At 44.5% G+C, this 19,607-nt stretch overlaps 2 long non-coding RNA genes across 2 annotated transcripts; both read left to right on the forward strand.

The window, feature by feature from the left end:
- Positions 1-5,304: 5,304 nt before the first annotated feature.
- On the forward strand, positions 5,305-9,904 carry LOC134559169 (uncharacterized). Its single transcript, XR_010082468.1, has 3 exons — positions 5,305-5,472; positions 6,343-6,416; positions 6,763-9,904. It is a non-coding gene; the product is annotated as an uncharacterized LOC134559169 (long non-coding RNA).
- A 3,366-nt stretch (positions 9,905-13,270) lies between these two features.
- LOC134558948 (uncharacterized) lies at positions 13,271-15,042 on the forward strand. Its single transcript, XR_010082433.1, has 3 exons — positions 13,271-13,444; positions 13,894-14,161; positions 14,439-15,042. It is a non-coding gene; the product is annotated as an uncharacterized LOC134558948 (long non-coding RNA).
- Positions 15,043-19,607: the final 4,565 nt, after the last annotated feature.

Genomic DNA, 19,607 nt, shown 5'->3' on the forward strand with positions numbered 1-19,607 from the left:
AGAGTGTGTGTCAAAGCTCACTAAGAACACTGGTAAAGAGTCTGTTCATTTATTATGCACTTAATTGATTTGTTTCCTGGCTGAAGATAGCACAAAACAGGACCTGAACCTCACTTGGGGCTTCTGGGTGCTGGGACTGACCTCAATATTCAGGACTGTCAGCTCACAAACTGTGACATCAGTCTGTAAAATTTACATTTAATTAAGCTTAACTCTCCCCACTTTGGCCAGCCAAAATACTGATTGATCCCCCAGAAGCAAGGGTGAAATATTTCCTTACAGCATCTTTGGAAGCAGGAGCTGGAAGAAAATGTCAGTGCACCTGATGCCTCCCGTCCCACAGTCAGGAGATCTTCTCTTGGCACTGTCTCCCTCTACTCTCAACAGCAGAGGTTTTGTATTTCTGGATTCCCATGTAGGAAATCCACCTCGTTAAGTTTCCAGAGTATCCAGCAGACAACAAGGAATATCTCTGGTTCCTAATGCCAGAGCACAGAAATATGGGACAGTGCTGTGCCAAGCCATGGAATCTGTTGAGACCCCCCCCTAGAGATTTCAAAATATAGCAGAAGTGAATGTCCCTGAGCTCACTGTGATGGGAGCACCAGGGCTCTGGAGAAGGCAGAGTCCATCACACAGGGATCACTGAGGAGAGGGAGAGCTGAAACCCCCCAAATTCCCTTCTTCCATTAAAACACCCTGGTTTTGAAATACTCTTCTGACATTCAAACATCTTCATCTGTTTGTTTTTAACAGCTAACATTTTCTGAACTTAAATGTCACCTCAGCTGTATTCCCAGAGCTGAAATCATTCTGGTCCTATAACCACTTTTTTATGCTTATAGCATATATTTTGAATTAGCTAAATTAGATTTCACTCTGTTGTCAGTGACTGTCAGTTGTGATGCTTTTGACTTTCAGTTGCAAAATGTGTGGAGGTTCAAGAGGCAGCAGAGTAAGCAGATATTCAAAGCATGAATTAGACTTTTAATAGACAAAAAAGCTAGGAAGATGGAACTCAAATTTCTTTAGATATGCGGCCATAATTATTACATGCATTTGATTTCTGTATACATATACAGGATTTTTAGGAGGCTGGTTGCTATGGTAACTTCTTTACTGCATGGTCCATATGTTGCTTCTGAAATTCTTTTTCCTCAGTGGAAAATTACACCCATGGACACGGATGGCATTTGTAAATCTCCTAAAAAAGCGGTAATTTTCCTTTTCTTCCCAAATGTCATCGAGTGTGTAATGGCAGCCTTTGAAGTTCAGTTCTCCTCATTGTCAGTTCACCAAGCAAGAGACGTGAACTGCATCCAAACCTTCTCTCTCTACCTCCAAACCTTTGCATTGCCTTGCTGGGAGACTGCCTGATAGAAGGTACCCTGACCTTTTCATGGGGCAGTGTGAACTCAGTCCTGTGCATGTTTTTGGGTTTGGACTGGATCTCCTCTGCTCTGGAGCCAGGCTGGGAGAGCTGGGGGTGTCCGCCTGGAGAAGAGAAGGTTCCAGGGAGACCTGAGAGGCCCATCCTGCACCTAGAGCTCCAGAGAGCTGGAGATGGGCTTTGAGCAAGGGCCTGGAGTGAGAGGACAAGGGGGAATGGCTTCAAACTGACAGCAGGCAGGGTTAGATGGGATGTTAGGAAGAATTTCTTCCCTGTGAGAGTGGTGAGGCACTGGGATGGGGCTGTCCAGAGAAGCTGTGGCTGTCCCATCCCTGCACGTGTTCCAGGTTGGATGGGTCTCTGAGAAACCTGGGATAGTGGGAGGTGTCCCTGCCCCTGGTGGGGAGGTTGGAACAAGATGATTTTTAAAATGCCTTTCTACCCAAACCATTTTGTGATTCTGTAAAAGGAATATTTCAATATCAATATTTCTGGCTGCAGAATGAAAACTGATTCTAAAAATTCTTGTAGAGCAGAATATTGTCTTCCATGTGGCTCAGCCAAAAAAAAAGCTTTTGTAAAAAGCCAAAGAGCTGGAGATCAGAATCAGCTCAGCTCCAGGTGTGTGCACAGCTGGGAACACCAAGTGCCTTTGGAAGCTGCACTGTGCTCTGCTCTCAGGCTGGACCCAGCAGCAAATCAGAGCCATCCATAGGCACACCAGCACATTTTGGTGTGTTTTTGTTGGCTCTGAAGCCTCAAAGAGTTCTTCTGAAGTTGTAGCATTTCTCTATTCATCTGCTGGGGTTAGGGAAATACCCAAATACCTGCACTGTTGCAATAACTGCTTTGCCTGGTCTGTTTTTGAAGTTTAAATCAAGGAATTAGGAATCCACAATAGAAAAGTTCAGCACTTAGGCTGGAGGAGTAATTCCCTGAGCCAAGAGCCAAGACTGGCTTGTCTCATGTGTCCACACTCACCAGGCTGTGCCTCAGCATTTCATTGCTGCTATCAGCCATGAACACAAGCACATCTGTAAAATATGGATTTCAGTGAGATTGGATTAGGGGTGGATTTTACTTTTATCTGAAGTTTACCAAAAATCCAGAGACATTTAAATGTATTTTTAACCTTATTTTTTTGCAGCAATTCTGATTAATGACTGTGGCTTGGAAGCCACCACCTTTATCCACCTAAAGAGTCTGTGAATGTTGGCTTTGCAGAAACCTGTCTCAGTGCCTTACACAGCTGCACTTCTGTTTTACATTTGAAAGGTTTGACACCTCAGCAGGATAAAGTTATAGGTTTTATCCCTAAAACTTCCCAAATGCAGTTTTCATTAATAACACAATTGTGACAGCTAGAGTTTGTTTATATTGCTTCACCTGGGGCACATAAACTTAAAGGACTGAAAATATCTCCATGCAATAAAAGAATTTTATATAATTGCTACCTCTTGCTGTAAGGGACAGCTGGCCTTTGAAAGTTGGGAACTCATTTACATCATTGAAGTAAAATGTAAGCCTGGGGTTGAAATGACTGTAATTTATGTTTCTGAAGCTCAAAACAAAAATATGGCTGTCCAAAGGGCAAATACCTTTCCAAACAAACTAATACTCATAATTCATCTTGGAGAGTCTATATGTCTACAATCTCCTTCTAGAAGACTTTCAATAGCAGTTGCTGTTTTCTTTTGATACTTATTCTCTATTACCTCTGCTTTGCTATCCCCAGTGTTAAAATGTCTCTTGACACTTTCCTAATTCAGCTGTTTTTAATGTTTTGTAGTGTGCTGTGCAAGGCTGTGCCACATCCCCCCACAGCCACCAGGGACACATCCCAAAGTTGTCACGGGGGCTCTGACCAGTGCAGCCCAGGGTAGGTGTGGAGGAGGCTGGCTCACCAAAGCCTCTTGAAAGCACTGAAAATGATTTATTTCATGTGGCTGGACAAAAACAGTGCCCTGTGAGCAGGGTAGTTATAAATGACCCTGCAGTTCTTGTGCTGAGTATTTTCTTGTCACTGTCTCTCAGCATGTGTCTGAACATCATTTATATATTTTGGGTTTAGGGCCCCATTCCAAACAGCTGTTGCTTGTTTAGCTTTTCCATTTTTTCCCCCTTGTTTTTAATTTAGAATACTGAAAATCTCTCTGGCATGGGCTGACAGCAAAAATATTTGTTCTAGTCCTTGGATGAAAGCACCCACTCATGGTCTCTGCTTTTATCATTTACAAATTCACCAACATTTATTATGGCATTGCAAAACAACAGCGACAATAAGAAATTCAACCACAGCTCCCTCACAGCAAATTCCAGGCCCGGAGCTCCTCTGCAATCCTGCAAGCCCATCATCAAGGGGGAACCTGCATCCATTTAGATGGTTTATTTCCAAAATCTGGGTTGTGATCATGCTCTGCTTTGGCTCCATTCCACATTTGTCATTTGTTTTCAATATACGTTCAGATATACCCATGACTTACAAATGATTAATCTCATTTTCATATTTCTAAAGAGTTTGGTTGGGCTGCCCTGTATAGTTTAGCAGAGAAGCGCAAATGGCAGATTTTGTCAGTCTTGGGTTGTATAAGTGTGAACACTGAAATCAGATTTCTAGAGCAAGAAGATCATGACAGGTGAATCCAAATTCCACCTGAGCATTGTGTGGGTGATCTTGATTCCTTCTTTACAAACACCTTTTTGGGCAAAAGTGAGCATGACTGCAGGCAAAGTCTGTCCAGTTGGAATGAGGCTGGATATTGAGGGCCCGCTCTACCTGCCCTCATCACACAAGGGATGTGACCCTGAACCTGCTGAGAAGGAGAGGGCACAGCCAGTGGTGTCCAGCTGCTGCACATCTGCTCATTTACACCTCGTGTAAATTTACATTTACACCGCTGTGCCCATGGTGAGGCTGCACCAGGGAGCATCCTCCCTGCATGTCCCTGGAGCTTTATTTAATGTCCTAGCCTGGTGTTTGGGAATGCTGTGGCTCACTGGGGAGCCCCTGTTAGCTGCTGTGGGACAGAGTTCCCTTTTCCATAGAGGTTTTCCCCTGGCACGGGGAGGTGTGGGTGCACACACACACACACAGGTGAGGCAGGTGGGATCCTGGCCAGGACACAGGCACTCAGCAGTTTGCAGCCTGACCCTTGATGATGGATTATTTTCCCTTCAGAATCTCAGTAGAAGTATTGAGGCAGGAGATTGGGAAAAACACAGAAGCAGCTTTACAAAATGTGTTCAACTCCTGCTCCCAAGTGAGAAGGGGAGCCTGAATGCAAGCCCAGTCCCTCCCTCCCAGCACCAGTGCAGCCCCTGGCCCCGGGGATGTGCTGTCATGCCCCAGGAATGTGTTTCCTGGCCATGCTGCATCCATCTCCCTCAGCTCCTGCCCTGGCTCTGCCGGGACCACCCTCCCTCGCTCTGCTGGCTGAGCCTGCTCTGAGGGGACACCTCGTGCTGGGGATGGGGGGATTGCACAAGGACCAGGACCTGTGTTTTGGAGGAGCACAGCTGCCTGCAGCTGCTGCTGTGGTAAATAGTGAATGTGGAAGGGCCACCACAGTCAGAACCCCCAGGCTGACAGGTCTGAGACTGCCCCAAGGGCAGGAGTGGACCCAGTTCCCAGCTGCACCATCCAAACTTTGCCAGAGGCAGAGGAGTGAAGCTTGAGTGAAACTGCATTGCTGCTGCACCCATGGATTGTTGCTTGAGAGGAAACAGTCCCAGATGCCAAATCACAGAATCCCTGAAGGGTTTGGGTTGGAAGGAAGTTTAAGGCTCACCTTGTTCTAAACCCCTGCCATGGGTATGAACACCTTCCTCTGGGCTAGCTTGCTCAGTCAAGAATATATTCTTAAAATAAATTGAATAGTGAACAGAACCATCAAGTATGAACCACTGGTCACTGCCATGTGTGCATGGCAGCCCACCCAAAGAGAAATTTCCTTTCTTACTCCCTTTCTAGGGCTGGATGTCACAGGATGCAGTGGAAGTTCAATTTTTCTAAGAGGACACTACCTTCAGGAGGTTTGCTGCCAAGCAGGAGCTTGTCCCTTCCCAGGAACTAACTGATGGAGGTGATTGCCATGATCAGGGACTGCTATTCAGGTCTGGACAATTTTTTCCAGTTCTCCCTGTGTGTCACTGGTATCTTTTCTTCTCTACCTGCTCGGAAACAGCTGCAGATGCTGAGATTTTAAAGCATAGCCCTTAAGATGTAATGTAGTTGAAATGTCTATAAACACCTTGAGTCTCTTTAGAGAGCTCTGTGCCTGCCAAACTGTGCAGTTTAGTCGGATGTCTCATTATTCGTGGTGCTTCCCCCTCCTGCAGTCCATGATTATGTGAGAGCTGAGGGGAAAAGTACCTTTAAAGACTTCAGTACATCCTCAATGCCTGCACTGAAAAAGTAGTCAAGGAAACTAACTTAATTAAAAAGTTGAAAACTTTCAGTATTATTTAAGATGACCTCAAGACTTGGAGCATGTCTGCAGCTTTTTTCCAGCATTGGCAGGTAACAATATTGAAATATTATCAGAATATTTTTTCCTTACTTCTTTGTATTAATAACCCAAGAGCACAGATTGCTTAGATGAAATCTTGAACATTAGTCACCAGACTCTGTTTTATGGCTGAGATAAATCTGAATAGAAAACAGAAAAAACCTAGTAAAACCAGTGGCATGATTTACCATGATGGAAATTCACTGATGGAAATAGGTTGCTTATAGAAGTCAAATTTTGGTTTTGAGTAGAGATGTATTACACAGCTGACCAGGATCAACTAAAATGGCTCCAGGCTATTAATCAGCAGTTATCTTCCCTGCATATGTGTATGTTAGGAGGATTACAAGATAATTGATCTAGAAGAGCTCCAAGGATATACAAGAGGTTATATTTTCTTGGGCATTGATTAAAACAGACATTTCATTTTCTCTTCCTTCTCAGAGCTGGGTCTCCCCCAGTGTGGTTTGGGGGCTGCAGAGCATCATCCATCTCAGGAATGTCCTCCTAACAGGCAGGTGCTGTACCCAGGTATATCTATGTAAGGTTTGTCATTAGGATCAGAAATTGGAAGCAAATCTCCCAACCATCTGGGCAATTCAGTTTGAGCTGTGGTGTGGAGCTGCAGAACATGAACTGGATGGGTCCTGAAACCCCCTCAGTACTGGGACCAATCCCCTGAAACACCCAGCAGGGGCACTGGGGAGAGCAGTGCTGCTGCAAGCACCAACCCCTCTGCCCACAGATGTGTCAGGCAGCACAACCATCCCCCAACTCACGAGGGAGGTTATTGCTGTCAGTACCAAACCAGAATTAAGGGACTTTCCACCATTTATCTTCTCATTGCCTCTCTCCTCCCCACAGGTGTACACTTGATACAGACTTTTCTGCAGGGGAGGAACCCGTTTTCCTGGTGGACAGGAATGATGACCTGCTCGCCTTCTGCTTCAAGCATCCATCAAACCCAGCCTCTGTGTCCCCTGGAGTCTTAATTTTCCTCTTGACAGCAAAGACAAATTACTCCCCCAGGGCTATTTGCTCATGTCTACTCAAGGTTTCTGTGACATTTCTTGAAGATGACCTGTTTTTTAAACACACAATGAGTTTTCTTTCCACTGACACCTACCACTGTGAAGGTAGAGATAGATTTGCTTTGAGAAAACCTAATGGTGTCAATCTCTGACACATCCTCCCTCTCTGCTTTCTGCTTTAGGTTTCTTCTGGTTCTCAGATGTTGCAGCTGTAATTTTTTTCCTGTATTTGGGCTTGTCCTGCACAGATAAAGCAATATTTCATTGAGGTGCACCAACCAAAAGGAAATATATTTTAATTTTTTTTCAACCCAAGTTTTCCCAAACTCACCCTGAAATCTGCCTTTCGGCTCCCCTAACACCATACCCCCAGCTCCTAAATGGTGGGGAATATTCCTGTGGGGAATATTCTCCTGTCTCTAGGATTATCCTACCCTCTCTGACATCTTCTGAGACAACATGTGAAGCTGGGAGCTGTTGTTTGAGTCATCAAATGAAAGGAAAGGGGTATTTTGAGTTGTTTGGGATAATGGTTCAACTGAGGTGTTCCAGGTGATGCCAGCAAACATTACACTGGGAACATTTGTTGTTAAAACAGCACATAGGAATCACCAGCTTTGTCAAAAGACAGTTGGATGGTTAATCTCCCTCATATGTATTATTTTTAGGCTTTTAATAGATTTTAAGACTTTTTTTTTGGTTCCTTATTTCTCAGATATTTCTGGAAATGACAGCCACATTTGTGAGTGTCTCAAAGACAATTTCTTTCCCAGTAATGTCCCCTGGGACCAGAGTAAAGCAATGGCCCCTGGCACTCTCCTGCCAGCCCCTCACCTGCTCAGAGGTAGTTTGTTCTCTGCAAAGCTGTGCCTTGAACACAACTCTCCTTCTCTCCAGCCCCATGGAAGGAACCTGACCACTGCATGTCTCCCAGGGGAGGCAGGCAGGCAACACAAGGAATCAGGAGCTGGTTTTGTTATTGATATTTTCATGATGAGGCATGCAGACAAATAAGGAAAAAGCCTTCAATTCCCCCATTTTCTCATTTTGGAGAGCTTGTCTTTGCAATACAGCTCTTTAATGTCATTCTTGGTAAAAAATGTCCTTCCCCTAATTTTCCCCTTCTCAGAAAAACTGCCCTGCAGTATCATACACGGTATAGCCACGCCTTGCACTGGAAATACCAAACACCCAGATTTGCAAGGAGCACTGCCAGCCCTGTCTATGATTAAACCCCATAAAAAAGGAAGGGACACTCCGGCCAGATCCATCTGGATGTTGAAAGAGAGAGGAATGTGATTGCCACTTTCCAGTTTCCCTTGGCACAAGGATTTTCCATGCAGCACATCCTGAGGATGGGAAATGGTGCTGGACCACCTGCGTGCTGGCTGTGCTCAGCACATCCCTCCAAGGATCAGCATTTCCAAACACAGCCCTGGGGCTACACAAAGTCTTTGTGATCCCACCTCAGTGACCCCAAGGCTACAAGTGCTGCCATGAGACCTTCCTTGCATTGGAAGGAGCTCCTTGTTCCCATAAATCATAGAATCATAGAATAGTTTGGGTTGGAAGGGACCTTTAGAGGTCATCTAATCCAAACCCCAAATGGAAACATTGCAATTTGGGCACTCTACCATGCAAACTCTCCTTGGCTGCTGAATGCAATAATCACACTCTGGATGGCTGTGAGTTACTGTGCAAAGGGAAAAGGCCTCTCTCAAACCCCCTGCTTTGTCCTTTTACCATTTATGTATGTGGCTGCTTAATATATATTGAATAATTTAAACAATCCACATGCCATAACATGCCCCCAAACGTTAAGTTGAGTGTCCCCAAATTTGTTTTGCATGTTTATCCTTCCATTCATTAGAAAGGTAAATGTTCTTTGACTTCACCCTGTGCCTTTCGGCATTATTTTATGGAAATTCTGATTTCCTGCACTGAAAGAAACCCTGATGATAATGAGAGGCTTGAAGCGTTTCAAACAAAGAAAAAGCAGATTGAGTCAATTCTTCATTTTGTTCTTAATCAAAACTAGTTGTGTGCATTTGCATCGACAATGAGCTCAGCACACAATGCTCCATATGGGCTTGGCTGCTGGCATTCAGTGAATGGCAGGAGCCACTGAAAAAGCTCCCTGGTTTTCAAAGATTTAGAGATGACCTTGCAAAAGTGTCACTTGTCACTGACTTCCTTGTCCAGAATCACTAGGAAAATCCCTGGAAACAGGCTATGGAATTGCAGAGGCCAGTTCTCACAGGCCAAAGCAGCACAGCAGCACTTGCCTACGGGGAAACAGTGGGAAATGAGAAACTGGAAGCTTTTAATGGAGCCCCAAAACATTCCTTTTCATGATCCTTTATCTGGATATTGGTCTTCTACTTCAGGTGTTACTCATTTTTCAGTACTATACCAAGTCTACCATAAATATGAATGCAAACAAGCTATGGTCCATTAATCCAGACACCTATTTGCAATTCCAAAGTGTCTAAACCACTTGGAAACAACCCACAAACTTTTACTGTTCCCCAGTTCAGACCTGACCTCACAGAACCCCCTTCATGCTAATTCCAGTCCAGTTATACCCAGGAGGTATCCACATATGTGCCATTTTAGGACCAGGTCCTCATTTTTGAGCACATTAACAGCCCCCAGCAGGGCTGTGGTGCACAGACTTTGCAAATCAGTTCTGCAGAGCATGAACAATTAGAAGAGAGAGGGATGGTGAGACACAGGCATCCCTGGTTGTGCTGTCCTGAGTGGCTGGACAAGTTCTGCTCAGGAAGGATTTATTTTGACTCATTTTGGTCTGTGGCTGTGAGAGGCTTGCAAAACCTTTCACCTTCCTTCCCTGGAGTCATGTATATTTTATGAGAAATTTAAGAATTACCTCTTATTAAAATGGGGATAGCATAATTACCAATAAAAAGCAGATGTTATGGCATGACTAATGCTTGAAAATGTGTATGTAACAAATGCAACATACGAGTACATCCAGACTTTTCACTGAGATAATAAAAATTGTCTTTGTTGAAACAAACTGGCCAAGTCACAGAGGTCTGAAGTCACAGGGAAATCATTTCAGAAAACACTGAAAGGCTCCACAAAAGAGCAGCTTTGCTCCCACTGATCTCAGCAGCAAAATGTAACAGCAGGAGGCTGAGACAGAGAACTCCCATCACTGTTCACCTTGCCCATGTCAGGAGGTGTTCGGAGAGGTGTCCTGTAAAAGCACCAAAACTCACCGTGCTGAGAACATCCCTCCCCTCCGTGCTGTAATGAGCTGTAATTAGTGAGCTCCCTGACACCTCCAGCACCTCCCAAGGGTCCACAACCCACCTGCAGCACTCGAGATCCTTCCCTTGGATCACTCCCAAGGATTTTGGCAAGGCGTATCAGGAGCAATCCGCGTAGGCTGACTTTTGAAACAGGAATGTGCAAATAGCATGGAAATGGAGTTGTTCAACAAATCTGCTCAGGCAGTCCCAGGATTCGGAAATTTCTGCTGAACTCAAAACTTCCTCTCCCTTCCTTTCCTGAAAATTGCATTTATTGCTCTCTACAGGTACCTGAAGGGAGGTTGTGTCTAGGTGAGGGTTGCCTCTTTTCATGGGGAACTAGAGATAAGACAAGGGGAAATTACTCAAATTGCACCAGGGGAGGTTCATATTATGAGAAATTTGTTCACTGAAAGAGGGGTTAAACACTGGAAGGGGCTGCCCAAGGAAATGGAGGAGTCATCATCCCCAGAAGTGTTAAAAATGAGTAAACATGGTACTCATAGCATGGTTTTGTAGTTATGCAAAGGTTGGATTTTATGATCTTGAAGGTCTTTTCTGATATTAATGATTCAATAATTTTATTGCTTTTTGCCATAAAAGAATCTTTCAAGATGCACTCATTTTGCAAAAGAGCCTTTGCAGCTCACATCAAACACGTGTGGATGTCAGCCTGTGGGTATAAATTTGGGGGCACAGGAAGATCTGTGCCTTGGCCAGGGGAGGCTGCAAGGGCAGTGGGTGCTGGAGGGGGGGTTCAGCACCCAGGGTTGCAGGAGGGCCTGGAACACCACAGCAGCCATGGGCTGGTGCTCACCCCTGACCCTCATCTCCAACCCCTAGGTCTGAGTCTTTGAGTTGTTCTCTGTCCCAAAGCCCATGCCCTGCCCAAAGCCCAGTGCTTCAGGGTACACTGGAGGCAGCAGAGACCTCCCCACAATTCCCCTACATCCCTCCCATAATCATTCATTATTTTATCTGCACACAAATTCCATTTTTCAGTCTGAAGGGGAAAAAGCACATCCAAATCCTCAGACTATTCTTGGCCCTGCCAGTGTTAACTCACTGGGGGAAGCTCCAGCACCGTGCTGGGTGTGCTGCAGGCTGCAGGGGTTTGCTCCTGTTGGTTTGTACCAGCATTAGCTCTGGCACTCTGTGAAATGAAACTAAGACGTGCATAAGCAGCCTTGACAGCAATTAGTTCTGGCAGAACCTTTGTGGTAATGAATTTCAATGATGGTGGGGTTTTGGGTGCCTGAACACTTCATTAGCTGCCAGTATATCTGACTGTTGCAGCTGAGAAATCACATTATAATAAACCACTTTTTACTGCAGGCAGCAACCAGGACAATATATGAGATGAATAATAATAGTCCATTCAAAACTGTTCCTGTGCTTTAAAGCTTTGGAATTTCAGTAAATAGATCAAATACTACGCAGAAATGAATCTTATTTGGAATTTCTCCACTAGCCAGCCATTTAGGAGCATTTTTAATGCATTGTCAGAGAAGTTGCTCCACTCTATTACACTTGCCAGCTAAACTCTGAAATACATACATGTTGATGCAGTAATAAAAAAACCCATATCTAATGTAGCAAAATGTATTTTAAGTTTAAATGGAGGAAAATACATGATAACTATTTCAGTGTGAAATATCACCAAGTCTGTCTCTTTATTGACAGCATAAATTATTTCTTTAAACTATGGAAATACATGACTTAGAAATACATTAAAAGGCACAACTGAGGCATTCTCATACTTTCTTCTATGTTTATGAACCAGAAATACATTATTATAAGGGCAGATACTGAGAGAGCAGCTTTGTGCACAGGCCAGTAGCGATGGGACAAAGGGGAAAGGTTTTTAACTGAAATTTAGATTTAGATTTAGGTTAGAAGTTAAGAAGTTCTTTACTCAGAGGGGGGTGAGGCCCTGGCAGAGGGTGCCCAGAGAAGCTGTGGCTGCCCCATCCCTGGGAGTGTCCAAGGCCAGGTTGAAGGGGCTTGGAGCAGCCTGGGATAGAGCAAAGTGTCCCTGACCATGACAGGGGGTTGGACTGAGATGAGATTCAAGATTCCTTCCAACCCAAACCACTCTGTGATTTTGTGATTATGTTGCAATAAAATGGGACGTTACTTATCACTGTCTTTGCAATAATTAGCATGAAAATGAAAAAAAAATTGCATTAATCTGAAGCTATTTCTACTACAATTTATCCTTTTGAATGTGTCACTCTGGCTGCTGGTCACATTCTTGGAAGTCCATCAAACATTCTCTCCTACACCAGAGAAGAAGGAGGTGGAGGAAGGTCGTGTCTGGTTTATCAGGGCTTGTCTCAGCAGCTGCTTACCTCACTGGCAGAGATAAAAGCAACTGGTGCTTCTTCAGAAAGTAGCCAGGCCATCTGCAAGCATCCCAGTAAAGCCAGGATGCGCACAAGACTTTACTGGGGGGAGGAAAGGGACAGCTCTGCCAGCTTGGGTGGGTGTTGTCCCTCTGTGATGCTCCCCTGGAACCCCATCACCATGGCAGCCAGAGGTGCAGGATGCTGATTCTATCCCTGCTGGCTTTCCCCTTCCTGCATTCTTCTTGAGTACGTGGCAACCATAAAAACATCCTTGGTCCCACCCTGGTGGACAGGTGGTTGGCAGTTTCCTTACCCAATGGGTAGGTTCAGGCCCATCCCAATGAGATATTTGTAAGGTACCCTTAAAATGCAAATAACCTTGAAGATATGGCTTTAGGTAAGAAAAAAGCAGGAGAAAGTCAGTGTGGATGGGGAAATAACAGCACCAGAGTAGCAAATAGCCAAGAAGCAGACAAATTTTCTAGTACAAAAACACTTGTGTGTACTTACCTGTAACAGCAAGAGGACCTTTTATTTTTCCCCAATAAAATAGTACCATATAGAGCAAGGATCTGTTAAGTTAGCTTTTCAAATAAAGACAGAGATAGAAGAGTAATTGATTTGAAACTTCAAACTCTTTTAAAGACCTGAGCTGCATATGCCCATTTTGGTTGTACAGAAAACTCAAAAAGAATATATCTGGGGGATTCCACAGTATTTTTTTTCAGGCTCTACTCAAATTTCAATGTTCTTCCATTTCCAGAATCCTCATAATCACTGCTGATCTACAAAGATTTTCAGGAGACCATAAATCACCCTAAACAGCCCAAGGCTGTGGGAGTTCTTTTCTTTGGCTTGGAATCTTCCAAGGCAGCTCATGAAATCTGATGTAAGTTTAACCTCAAACAAGGTAAAAACACTCCCTCTGCCATGGTTTCATAGAGTGCTGAACAGTAGCTGTGAAAAATCAGATAGTGAGACTGGGGGTTGTTTTTTGAGCCCTGTTATTGCTGTTCTTAATCAACAAGGAGAAAACACCAAATTGCATATTTTTCCTGTGTGAACTACTAAAGACTGCTCGAGAGTATAGGAATTAACTTGATATCTAAATTTAACTGAAAACCCTGCATCAGAAAATATTTCAAGACTCAAGAAGAAAGAGCTGAAAGACAATGTGAAATCCTTGCAATCCTCAGTCTTCAACTGGCCTGATTCTCTCCCAGCAGTGGCCGAGGTGCCATGGCCTGGGTGCACAGCAGGACAGATCAGCACTGGGGACTGACTTTGCCACTGGTGGCATAATTTTATCATGTTTGATCAAATACCAATTTATTTCAGGATGTGGAGACAGAATAACACCGCAGCCCGGTCATCCTGCCCAGGAGGCTTGGAAAACGTCCTGCTGGCCAGAGACAGCCCTGGAGACTTGAATCCCAACCTCCTGCTCTGCAGTGAGCAGCCTGGCCCAGACTCCCGGGTGTTGGACCTTGAGTACCTGCCCTTCTACAGAACCTCCCACATCTGTGTCTGCCCAGCAGCTCACATCTGCACAGAAAGAGAAAAAAGCTCTGATGAAGGCCAGGCTAACACTAAGCAGGATGAGCAAGTGAGTTATTCAGCCACTCCACGGGAGATTTTCCACACTGTGGGACATCTGAAGAGCTTCTTGGCCAACCACTCACACACAGATTACATATATGGTTAAACTGATTTAAATACCTGCAAATTAGGTTCAGGTGGACTCACCTTGAATGTTTCTAGAAGGGGTAGGAAGGGACTAAGAGAGGCAGGCTGCGTTCCCAGGGGCTGTGTTGTTCCCCACACCCCATCCTCTGACACCTCAGCTCTTGGTCCTGTACACGTTGGTTTGGTTTTTTTCCCAGGGCATCCTGCCAAGTTTGGAGCTGAGAAACAGCACAATTTCTGCCACCAGCAAGGAGGAGCCCCCAGCAGAGGAGCTCCTGGGAGCCAGCAGCTCTGCCCTCTGCCCGCCCATGGCCTCCTTCCCCAGCGAGCTCCAAAACCTGAGCCAGCCCTGCCCCTGCTCTGAGTACCTTCCTTACTACAGGACAGAGGGAAGGATTTGCACTGGCACACTTCAAACAAAAGGGTCCTTCACCAGGACAGAAGGTCTGGAGACCAAAGAGGGAGGACAAAGGGAAGGATCAGGTGTTTGGAATGTCCGTGGCAGCTGCTTGGTGTGCTGAGAAGAAAGTAAAGTGGGTTTGTGAATGCAGATGTGGAGAGAAACTCTGGAAACCTGTGACAACATGAAAATCTGCATGAATTTAAATAAAATGAAAATATTCCTTCTCTCAAAAAACCTCCCAAGTGATATCCCAGACTGTGTAATGGAAGCAGAAAGAAGCAGAGCAGGAGCTTGGGAAATCCAATAAAATTTCTCTAGATGTGAGGAAGAGAACTGTGCTTCTCTGTAGCTAATCCCAAAGGCGAGATACTCACTCAAGGGATGTGCAGCTACGGGAAATGGCCAATGGGAAAAAAATAAGAATTATTTAAATCTAAGTTGCTTGGAGGAATTAAAAAGAGACATAATTTCCAGTTGGGATTGGGAAATACATTTCCTTTCCCCCTCACTACAATCCTTCCATTGTATTACTGGCATCTGTTAGACCTGTGCACAACAGGCATACACAGGAGAAAAAAAAATATTTTATTTAAATTCTTTGTCGATACGATTTTTTTAACACATTTCCATTATGTCTGTCTTCATTTCACTTGCACAGTCAGTAATGAAAATACTCTTGATTACTTTAATATGTGCAACTAGGAGCTTCTATAAACATCAGTTTTGATGCTGGAAAATTGGAAACAGCACCCAGAAACATTTTGGCATTGGTGAATCTTGACTGATTTACACCAGATGAGGATGTAACCAAAAAAGATCAGCTCAGTATTTTCTTTGCAGTTGTGAAATCTTGCAGGATCCTCTCCTTACTGCCAACTATGTCACCTCCTTGAGACACCACACGAGTTGATGAAACATTGCTCTTTCCCATCCCTGCACTGTGCACAGACAATTTCTGCTCAAAATAAGTGAGTTTGCTCCAACCAGGTAGTAAATCTTCCAGTGTTTCTATAATGATTACACACTGGTATGACAGTGCATTGACAGGCTGTGTCTAAATGTACCGATGTTACCTATTTTAAGGACTGAAGAAGAAAAACACATCACATTTCACTATTTCACATCTCCATAGGTAGAGTGGTTTTCCCTGTGGTGAGTGTGACACCAAGACCAGGAATGCTACAGCCATGCAAGGTACATGATGATTTTAATAATTATTTCTGCTTACACTGCACTTTACTGGTTTTTGAGCTTTTGTTGTTTCCCTTTTGTTGGAAAGGGGTTTTGGTTAGATGCTGTAAACCAGCAGAGATCCCAGACAGGAGATTTGATCCCAGCCCTTCTTTCAGGCACTGCTCAGGATGAAGTGGTGCCTCACACTCAGGTTTTTTTAAAATGTTAAAAAAACCTGGGGTCAGCTAGACTGGTGAAAATTCATCCCAATGTCCTCACACAGCTGCCCCAGCTGGAATCAGGAATGCAACTAGAGCACTAAGCATGCATTCTGCATCCTGCATTTCCATGGGCACCTCAGTACCTTCCTGCCACCTTCCCACTGAAAAACAAGATAAATCAGATTCCAGATGAACTAAGTAAGACTGTATGAAACAGCTTCTGGCTTTGAGCACAAAGAAGGCTGACATCTTGGGTACACTGAAGGAAAGCTATGCAAAATAGAGTGAGATTATCCAAACTCAAGGGATCAGGCAGAGGAGGAAAGGAATTCTGCCTGAACAGCACGTGTGGATTGTTCTGAGAATATTAAATTCAGCATTTCCATAAATTTGGCATTAAAATACTTTGAATGATGTAGTATCAAATCTACAAATCTGTCTGATTTTTACTAGATAGAAATTAGTTACTTTCTATTGGCTGTACTTGATAATTTATGGGAACAGTGAACATAAGAAACCAAGGGTTTGGGAGATGAGAATATTACAAGCTTTATGCTCATGGATCAGAGAAGCATAATTTTAATCAAAAGCTGGCAAATACCATATCATATGTTGCCATCTTGAAATGGGATTTGAGTGAATCTCATGATTCTAATGTATTTTCCATACAGTCTTGCTCAGAGGTAAAAAGGAAAGGATGAAGGGCAGTGCTGGAAGCTTCTGTGTTTCTCTCTAAGGTTTATACTACTTTATTACTTTTCCACATAGTTAACATCCTGTACACAGGCAGCAAATGATTTTTCTCAAACTGCTCCACGGATCAGATTCCTGCCTTAGCGAGGACATCATGTGCCTTCACCCCAAGAGTGATCCTAGTCACACAGTTTGGTTCATCTTGTGTACTGATAATGTATTTCCTTTCATCTCTCTATTTGAAAAATTCATAATCACTGCCCTAAACCTTCAGTTCTTCAACACCAGCAGTCCTCTGGAGTTTGAAAAACAATCTGCAATTGCTTTGATGCATGCTGTGCAGTCTTCATTGATCCTGTTTAAGCTTTTAATCTCATGAATTCACAAAGTTATTCACAAAACAAACCAAACAAACCATGGCAAAGTATGCCCTTTAATAACAAAAGTGGTGATGATCATAAATGTCTTTGGGGATTTCTGATAATGCAGGTTCTTCTTCCTCAACAGTTGATGTCAGATTTCATTTGGAAATGGGGGATAAGAGTCTAGCAACAATATTTGTTAGTCTGTGTATCCCTTGGGAAAAACCTACTTCAAAGTCAATGAAAAGACTCACAAGGACATGGCAGGGTATGGAATTTGTCTCTGAAGTCAGATACAAGGCTTGTTTTAGTAAAACACTGCAGGCCTTAAGATCTAGACCCAAAGATTACTAACATCAATGACAGAACTCCATCAGCCTCAGCAAGGTGGGGCTTGGGCCTCCAGTCTCCCCATGTGGAACTGAACAGCATATTGCCATATAAACCTGAACCCCACTAAATGCTATTTTAGGGAGAAAATCAGCTCCCCAACGTTTGAATGTATAGGTGTGCACCCTGCTCCAAGGGCTGGTGTTAGCAGGGCTCTCCTTTCTCTCCCAAATCTGGATTGTGTCAATGTATACGACTTAATAACTTCATTTTGAACTCTGCTAGAAGGGAAGCTTTTGGCAAGTAGCATTTATCACAGAAGAGCAGAACTCAGCATGAAACAAAGCAGCTTAAATAGGTCCCTGCCCAGCAACGTGAAGGGAAGGAATGAAAGTGAGTCATTAATAGGAAACAACTTGGCTTCCTTTCTGAACTGTATTTACGGTGAGTGACTAGAGAATACCTTGAGCATACACCTCCATGCAAATACCAGAACATGCACATCACTGGGTAAGCCCAGGGATGGGGGAAACAACACAGCTCTCCTGCTGGGACAGCCCAATCCAGGATTCGCTGTTTTGCCAATGCAATCCAGGAACAACATCAGAGGTGAGGGGCTGCTTTCTGCAGAGCAGGGAGAGGCTGAAGGTAATGCCTGAGGGCTGTGCTGAGTGCTGATCAGCAGCAGGAACACATGGAAATACAAAGGAATGAAGAAGCAAGGGTTGCAAGGTTCTGTTATCCGCAGGGAAGATGATGCAACAGGAGGGGAAGCAGCTGTGCTTCTGTCACACCTGGACCCTGGAATGGATTCCATTAGTCTGTCCTGACACACAGACATGTTTATCAGTCTAGGGTTATATCCTAAATCTCACAAGAATGAATATGCTTGGACTCAAGTGAGGTACCTGCCCAAAATAAACCTGTTCCCCAAAATAAGAAAAGGTGGGCTGGGGTGAAGGCACAGGCTGGCCCAGTCTGCAACCCTTTGTCAGTTAATGATGCAGGTGGGAAGGGATGGTGAAAAAGCAAACAGCCTGCTGACCTTCATAATCCCCCATAAATCTATCTGTCCCTACCCCAGTGCTACCAGTTCCCATTAACCCCTCCCAGACTCCTGGGGGCACTTTTGTCTTTCCCAGGAACTCAAGTTGATGGGATTTGCAGGTGTGGGCTAGGCAGAAATGCCAGCACCTGACCCAAATTACATAGTCCTTGACTTCTGCAGCAGCCATTAGAGTTTCACATGTGGAAAAATGCATGTGTTATGTATTTTAGTTTGCAGTCTTTTGTCAAGGCTGGTGTCCTTGGGCTAATTTCTGCTACTGGCAAATATACATGGAGAAATGCATCCCCAAGGACAGCTGAACATCAGGATCACCTGAGCTGTGGACTCCTCCAAACTCGTGTTTGAAATATATCCACTGTGCAGGGGAATGACTGTGCTCTGCTTGTCTGAGCATCTACCTCTGTGCATGAGGAAGAACTTCTGCACTGGGAGGGTGACTGGGCACTGGGACAGAGAGGCTCTGGAGCCTCCTTCCCTGGAGATATCAAAAGCCACCTGGACATAATCCTGAGTCATGCAGTCCAGGGCATCCTGCTTCAGCAGGGAGGTTGGACTAGATGAGTTCCAGTGGTCCTTTCCAATTTTAACCATTCCCTGACTCCTGTGGATCAGTAACCACGTGGGGCACAGCCTCCTGTCTGGCCATAGCCTGTGGTCTGGGGGGAAACTGGGCCACCTTCTCATGCTTTTAAGCTGAGAAAACATAATGCCCAAGCCTAGAGGTGGCACAGAGCTGCTCCTGTTGCAATTACACCAAAGAGCCACTCCATGATGGCTTGTACTGAGCAAAAGCATCAAAGGCAAACAGCTAAACTGGAAATTCTTGCAGGAGCAAGACCTGAAGGAAACTGGCAATACCAGCAATGCAAAGGGAGCATGTGGAGAGTGAGGAGTTAAGCTTGCCTGGCTGACCAGAGCTGTGAAAATAGACACCAACCTGCCTGGGAGGAGGCAGTGAACTCTTTCCCACTCCAAAGCTCTGCAATGGCTGAGACATCAAAACCCCAACACAATATAAACCTAACAACAGGGTCTGACAGCTGCAGGGTGTTTGAGCAACGCCTCGGATGGGGAAGCTTGTGAAATCCTCTATATCCCACCAGAGCATGGGAGCT

Source organism: Prinia subflava, chromosome 16 (genome assembly GCF_021018805.1).
Source record: "Prinia subflava isolate CZ2003 ecotype Zambia chromosome 16, Cam_Psub_1.2, whole genome shotgun sequence".
Taxonomy (NCBI): Eukaryota; Metazoa; Chordata; class Aves; order Passeriformes; family Cisticolidae; genus Prinia; species Prinia subflava.